Here is an 8201-nt window from a genome sequence, read left to right as displayed (position 1 = left end):
AGATCAGCCGGTGGGAGGCCTGATGTCATTAAGACACGCAAAACGTAGAGACGCTTGCGTGCTCTCTTCACAATATAGTCGCAGTGAATAGACCACGATAAATTGTGTGACAGATGGACACCGAGCAACTTATAGGATGGCACCTGCTCTATAATACTGCCCGACATCTGTAAGGGAGGTAGGTCGGAGGGCATATACTGTAAGAAATCTATGCGTAACTCTTTACATTTGGATGGATTTAGCTTCATACCATGACTACTAGCATAAGAACAAATATCCGTAGCTATAAAGGGCAGCATGCTGGTTGAACATCTAGGAATAATCTCTAAGACTGAGAGATCATCCACATACTTAATTCTAGTTTCCCAGTCCTTCACTAGGTTGTTGACGAGGATTGCAAGTAACAGGGGGGCTAGTCTTGTCCCCTGAGGGATACCCCCCTTGGAATAACGCTGTTGGACAAAGCACTACCGATTTTGACTTGTTGCGACCTTCCCGTCAAGAAGGCCCCAATCCATATAATTAAGGCCTCATGCACCCCCAAACCGCGAAGCTCAGATACCAAAACAGAATGATCCACCAGGACAAATCCTTTGCTAAAGTCGGTAAACAAGATGCGAGCATAGCAATGGCTGTTGACAAGGGCTTCTAGGATACAATGAAGCAAGTAAACGAGCGCATGCGTAGTTGACCTGCCTGGGAGTGCAAACTGTTTTAGATCAATTTTATTGATGACTTGATTAAATAGGGGGGCTAACATGAAACCGTCAAATATTTTAGCTATTTGAGAAGTTAAAGTAACTGGCCTTAGATCGTTTTTAATACATTTAGGTGGTGAACATTTAGGAAGGGGCGTGACTACAGACTCCTTGATCTGATAAGGGATGAATCCTTGCACTAACGAGGCATTGTAAATATCAGTAACTACTGGAGCAAGTTCAAAAGCAATTCCTTCCAAATCATGTTAGGCACCACTGAGGGCCCAGGCGATTTTAGTTCTTAACACAGCGCAGGGCTTTATAGCAATGAGAGACATCAACAAGGCACTCCCTTGGAACATCAAGGTTATGATCAAGGTCAGCAAGTGAGGTGTCTAGAGGGGTGAAATGTGATGTAAGGGCAGCCAAAAAGGAGTTGAACTTCTCTGCTAGTGCAGCTGGAGAGGGAGTATCCTCATCAAGTAACTGAGTTATCCAATCTGTTCGAGCTCTTTGAGCAGTCAGGCTCTTTAACTCACGCCACCAACGACTAATGTTACTTTTTGTAGCCACATATGGCTTTTTTCTGCAGTCTATTTAAGAGAATATCGTGAAGATATCAAATCTTCAAATCCACCATACTAATTGATGAAATAGAAAATCATCTGCATAGTAAAGATGACTACCAGACTTGTCATCAGTACATTTGTTATGGAATTCTAGAGTTCAGAGATTTCCTCAAAGTACATGTGGCACCTACAGTTGGTGACATCACAAAAAGTATTTCTGCAGTGCTTATCTGAAGCTGACTAGACAGCTGTGCCATCCATCTGTGAAAAGACTGAAAGATTTAAAAATGACATAATGCTAGGGTATTAGATATATACTTTAACTAGGAGAGCTTCATGCTACCGTTTCTTCTTTTATCTTCCTCAAACCTGACTGATCTAGATGCCCACGGTCTTTCAAATCCTGGCATACCTAAAAACGAGTACTGAACAAAAATACAGTGTCACTGGAAAAAACTGCAATATCTTAGCTTATGCTTTTAAATCTACAGAATTCAACTTTCAGTAACAGTTTTGGGTGCTGGTCATTTGAAACCAATGTCCATGCGACAGTCTATAGTTTATTTGTCACGAATATGTGTATACACGCTAAGTGCATACCCCATTAAAGTTAAAATAAAAACGAAACAAATACTGAAAATTCTTATATTGACAGGGACGGTGTAGCATATTTTCTACTGGCGGGGAGGCTTGAAAATGAGCACCGAAGGTGCAATTTTTTAGGGGGGCATCCTCTCCCAGAACATTTTGAAATCTAAAGGCTAAAAAATGACGTTTTCTAACACTCAACCTGGATAAAGTGTAAAATAAGTACGTGCCTCATACTAAAACAAAAAAACATTTCCTCTAGAATAGTGGGGGGATCCGCTGTCCCTGATTGGAACTGCAGGATAAAGAAATAAATCTAAAGAAGATCATTGCAGTTAATTATGCAATTGAGCAGCTGCGAAAAGAAAGCCTAAAAAAAGGAACACCTTTGAATATTAAGATACCTTTTACATCTTGTTGGAGACGGTTTGAGGTGCAAAATGGTTCTGTTCTTACACAGGAAAAAATAATGGATTCCCATTTTTGAATATTTTAGGGTATTTAAAGAATACCCACAAAAATCCCAAATTTGGAAGAGTGAGACAAGTCGCAATCAGGGAACTTGGTTGGGAATTCCCTGGTTGGGACTTGTCTCACTTTGCCAAATTTGGGATTTTTATGGGCATTCGTTAAATACCCTAAAATATCCAAAAATGGGAATCCGTTATTTTTTGCTGTTTTAACATTTTACATTTAAGTCTCGAGTTTATTGATTCACGCGTGTGAAATTTGACGAACTGGACCTAAGGTTTTCGTGCTTGCATGTTTCCACTCTATTTTGGTTAACTTGTTATGTGAAATAATATGACATAGCTGCATGCATACTAAATGTTTGGGGTTATTTATTTATGTCTCTTTAAACTCAATATAATACTGATTTACCCATTACTGATTACCATAAAGATGAAGCAAGAAACACTGTGAAAAAGAGAAGAAAAACAGTTTGTGAAGAACATCGGCTTGCCCGCCGTTTTGACTAAAAAGCACATACCATCGTATCGGGCAGCTACAAAGCCACTTACTAAATAGCAATGCTAGATAAGGAAGTGTCAGTGTTAGTTATTAAGGAGCAGTGCCAGATAAATAAGTGGCAGTGGCAGTTATTAAGTAGCAGTGCCAAATATCAAGTGGCCTTGCCAGCTAAATAAGTGGCAGTGGTAGTTATTAAGTATCAGTGCCAGATAAATAAGTGGCATTGTTGGAGGTAAAAGTGACAATGCAAGATAAATAAGTGGCAATGCTTGCTACAAATATATTTTGCATCTCGTGTCCCTTACTGGACACCGTACAGATGGGGTAGAAGTAAATAAACTCAGAGAATCCGACTAAGCATTCAGCTTACAAGAATACAAAGCTGAACTGGGTAGGCCATTTTATCTTTGTCCTTCATTATATTACTAACAGGTTCAGGGCCCAAATAAGGATCAATTGACAAGGAATATTGCGCATTAGGCAAAGAAACGGTAGACTAAATCATCCCTAATTAATATTACCTTGCAATCCATTTCATCAACTGCGGGCAGCAAAACTTTGCAAGCAACTGCTGAGGCTGAATCATCATCTACTCTTTATTCAAACCGAGATACATCACGTAAAGGTTGTACCTGCCTGATAGAAGCCATCAAAAATGCTTATTGATTTTTTGCATTCTTAGAATAAATTTTTTTAGTGACTAATAATATTAAGGAAAGGCGGTTTGGAAGGGAAGACAGCAAAGAAGAAAAAACATTTTTTTACTTGGCTTAGTGAAAATATAATGCAACGTCAAAACATTACCTTGGTATGCAGTAAATCATTGCTGCGCTATAATCTTAAGAGTGAAAGGTAGGTAAATAATGCCTGTTTTGTTTGTTATCGCAGCGTTAATCTAACCTTAAGGTTTGCTCAATGTTTAGGGCTTGATCACACGTTTATCAGAATTTAGAGGGTGTTGGGCATTTTCAAAAAGGGTAGATTTTCTAACCTAATGTGCAATTTTTCCTAGGTTTTAAATGATTATGGGGCTGGGGGCTTAGGGCAGTGGCCATGTATGACCTTCACAAAGACGTACGTATATCTACATATTAGAAGCAAAGGACGATCAGTCTAGAAAATTGAGTTGTATAACGTAGATCAAAATGACATCTTTCTAGTTGTCGAATCAACCCCTCCTATTAATTAAGTACACCAACCAACTTGAAATTGTAGTGATAGCCATGAATAGTAAAGCTGAACTAATTAGTTTAAGTGAACAATGATGCAAGAATTAGTAGATTTTACCACTTTGACTACCTTTAACACACTGTGTGTATCAAGTTATCTTGAACTTGAACAAGTGTATTTAAAGGCAATCAACTGTTGTAAACAGTCTTTACCTTGACCTCTTTAACTTCCTTACAGGGGTGGTGTGGGGGGGGGGGGGGTAACAAAAGATACATGTACCTGTTTCCTGCTCTTCTTCGCGGGATGGGTCAGCTGACATCACTACTGTATGAGATCAATTGTAAAAAACTCATTTTGTAAAACACCAAATATATAACATGCAATTTTATGTACACAGTTATAACAAATGATTCTCGAACAGCAGCTACCTTATTATTCTAGGATTGCAATGCTAGGTGTAATCTGTAGATGGTCAGTAAGGCAGTGGTTTTGGTACTTATAAGACAGCTTCACTGCATGCAGCTACACTTTTATGGTGTCACAAGAACGGTCCCATTTGCCCAAAAATGTCTCTCTGTTAAATAACTTATTTTAGTAATAGCTCCTGACTAAGTTTTATAATGTGGCTCATTTAAAAAGTGTTCTAAGAGGAAGTGATAGGAGCCTGGTGTTCTCCTCCCTGTGAAATTCTGGGTGTCAAGCATAAGATGAAAAAAAGGAAGAAAACAAAATTAATATAAAGTATATAAAAAAAATGATGTCTTCAAGTTTCTTAAAGGCAAGAATTAATGGGGTAAGAGACCAGCAAGAGAGCTGTTTGCTTTCAGGCCAGCAAGTACTGCAAGACCAGAAACCGCCTTGCATTAATTTATTCCTTCACATAAAAATAGAACCCACTAGGGAGAGTGAAACCTTTATGCTCATTATGAGGAATGTCTCGTAAATTGTGTACTTGTACTTCACAATTAACTACCAGAGTCTATTGTATAAATAACCTGACCACATTTTTCAAAACAGTTCATATTCCAATAATATGAACCTTAAATAGCTAATATTTCCAACATTTTTACCTGCAGTAACTGGTAAGATATTTGAAACACACGGCAGAGATAACACAACATATAGTACTAGAGACAGCCAGGACAACACTTTTTGAAATGGACATACTTGTAGCAACACTTATAAGAGGTAACAATGCACTGGTTACAAAAGTGTAATTGACAAAGACGTGCGTACTAACACTGGTGGCAACAGATTGGGCAATGATTGGTGGAGCACAAGTAGTGACAACAGAGGGAATAAAAGTGGAGAAAACAGAAAAAACAGGAGGCACAGCATGTGTGGAAACAGGTGGTACAACAGTAATCGCGTGATTGATGAAACAACAATAGACAGTGGGACATTGGGAGGATCTGATGAAGCTGTAGCAGCATACGTTGTACTGGCACTTGCAATAGAAACAACACCTGATGTTGATGTTAAAGTGCCTGAAATAAAACCATTAAAAATAAAAAATTATTAATATTATCATAATTTATGCAGAAAGAAACCAGTCATATTTAAGTGATTGTGATGGCCAATCAAGCAAAAGTTTATTTCATTCTCTCATTAAGTAGCCATTCACTTCTGTCAAGAATTTAATAAATGAATTTAAAAAAAAAGATAATAACATTAAGACTAAACATTTCAACTCATACAGCTCAAAAGTTTTTTTCTTGAATACGGGCATCAACGAAACCTGCATTGGATTAATCCCTGAAAACATACAAAGTTCTCTCATACCTTTCCCAATAGAATTTGGAACAAAAGATGACAGGGGATGATAGGGAGGAGAAATGATTGCAATAGAATTTCAAATTCACCAACCCCCAAGATTAAACACATAAGCAAAGAAATACAGGACCACTTCACCTAGTGGCACTGTGAAAACTGCAAAATTTAAATTTCGTCATCGCATATTTGAATATAAAATTTATCATAAAATTTCTGTCAGTGCACCTGCCTGTTTCACTACACAGCTGACTTCATTTACATTGATGGTACGTGCATTATGACTTGTCATCAATTTATTTATCAAGTTAAGTACATAAAAAGATGAACTCTCATTAGTAGAAGTTTGTCCGAATCGAAAATATAACTTTTTACTCCAGGATTGAGCAAAGATCCTACAAACCAGCCTGCCACCCAGCACTCTGCCAGTTAATATCTTTTCCATGTCGTGCCCTCTCCTTTTTGATTTGTAGCATCGAATTCTAGGAAGAATATAATGATGTATAATATAATTATACAGGTGATAAAGCTTACTTTTTGATAATCTTAGTTACAGTAGGATTTCATAACATCAGATCAATTTAAGTTTTTCCCATTTATAAAATCTCTCAAATGCAAACAGCTTGTGTCAATGACCAGGCAACAACCATTTATTCGTCACCAGTTTACTTTTGATTTTCTTTAAACCACAGATAACCCACGCTTGAAATCCGAGTGTTATTATTATTTATTTATTATTTATTTATTTCTCCAATTCCTAGCTGATACATAGTTATGAAAATATAACTATGAAAAGTAATATAGTTACAGAGAAAGATTTACAAAGGAAAAAAAATGCGTAAAATTGAAAATACAACACTCAAATTGAATTACATTGTATATTGGAAGGAGAGGAGAGGGGCACATCTTGGTAAACTAATATTGTGCCCCTTAAAGTTATGTATAACAAAGGACTTGAGATTATTAATAAAAAAGTAAAGGATAAATGACAAAATAGCTCAGAAAGTTATAAAAGGGATATTGATTCATTAGTATTGAGCCAGGTACCAGCGTAAAAGTGCTTTTTTAAACATTTTTTTAGATGGTTTGTCTCTAATGGATTGCGGAATATCATTCCAAAAGAAACTTCCAATAATGCTGGGGCAAAATCTCCTAAGATAAGTTCCAAATAAAGGTATTGCAACTTCATCGGATGATGCACTGCGGGTACTGTAATTATGTAGTTCAGATACTAATGAAACAGGTATATTAGGAAACTTTTCATGGTGGAAATAATCAAAAAAGCATACATGTGTTCAGTTTAACAATATCAGGAAATGTCAGAAAGCCTAAGGATGAGTAGGGTGGAGTTATTGATTCCATTAAAGGAACATCATTTATAACACGAACCGCTTTCTTTTGTAACTTTACGACTTGAGACAATGGAGCGTTATAATTATTTCCCCAAAGTGTACTGGGATTTGAAAACGTGTATAATCAGTTTCAGACGTGAACCTTGTCTCGGAGCAACCGATAAAATCAAACTTACATGAAATCGAATCCAGAAGATTGCACATTTGTTCGAAATGTTGTTTTAAACTTCTTGTATTTAAGTGAATAACAGAGTATTGAGGTTTGACAGTACGAGACAACTCGTTAATTTCTTCAACTGTGTAAATCCCATAATCATTTAGCAATTGTAAATTTAAGGTGGCATTACGGTTGGTTCATGGTAAGATTTTGGTAGCTTACTCAAAAAATCATATTTAATCAACAATTCAATCAAGTCAGCTCAAACTTGGTAAGAAGTACACCCAGGCAATTGCTTACCGCATGACATATTTAGAGTTACCATATTGTTTATTTTAGGTTAATAATTAACAAGTTACTGTTAGGGGCTATTTTTGGGGCTAAATCGGGGCCCCTTACTTTTTTGTCATTTCCTTTTAAAATAATCACCTAATCTTTGGTACAATAAAGCAGTATGCAATGGACTGCAACGTTATTGAGAGTTATCACCTTTTGACCATTTCGGTTGTCATGGTGACAAATTAGATTTTGTAAAAGACAAATTACTTATAAAACCAGTTGTATTTCAAAAACAGAAATTTTGCTCAATCAGGTCGCAGACAATTACATAAACAATCTTTGTACCAAATTTGGTGACAATAGCTGAAATACTCTTTGAGAAATACGAGGGGCCAACAAAATTACCCCGAAAAAGCTATTTTCAGAAAAATGCAATTGAAACTTAAGTTTTATCTAAATGTCACTTGTAAGACTAATGACTCCCTAAAATGGCCTTTGATACATAACAGCACACCTACTTGAAGGTATGCTTAGGTTCTTTGGTTCTTTCTCTTTTTACCCATTCTGCACAGCTGTGTTTCGTCAAAACCTCCGGCTTCATAGGTTATGCCTTCCTGGGTTACATGCAAGTCTTCTTCTCTCTGCT

At 36.8% G+C, this 8201-nt stretch overlaps 1 pseudogene; it reads right to left on the bottom strand.

Moving 5' to 3' along the window:
• Nucleotides 1-7455: 7455 nt before the first annotated feature.
• LOC140931883 (uncharacterized) overlaps nucleotides 7456-8201 on the bottom strand; it is a 3872-nt pseudogene continuing 3126 nt past the window's right edge.

Source organism: Porites lutea, chromosome 3, assembly GCF_958299795.1.
Source record: "Porites lutea chromosome 3, jaPorLute2.1, whole genome shotgun sequence".
In the NCBI taxonomy this organism is placed as follows: Eukaryota; Metazoa; Cnidaria; class Anthozoa; order Scleractinia; family Poritidae; genus Porites; species Porites lutea.
The sequence above is the reverse complement of the archived record's forward strand: the minus strand, read 5'-3'. Positions and strand labels throughout refer to the sequence as shown.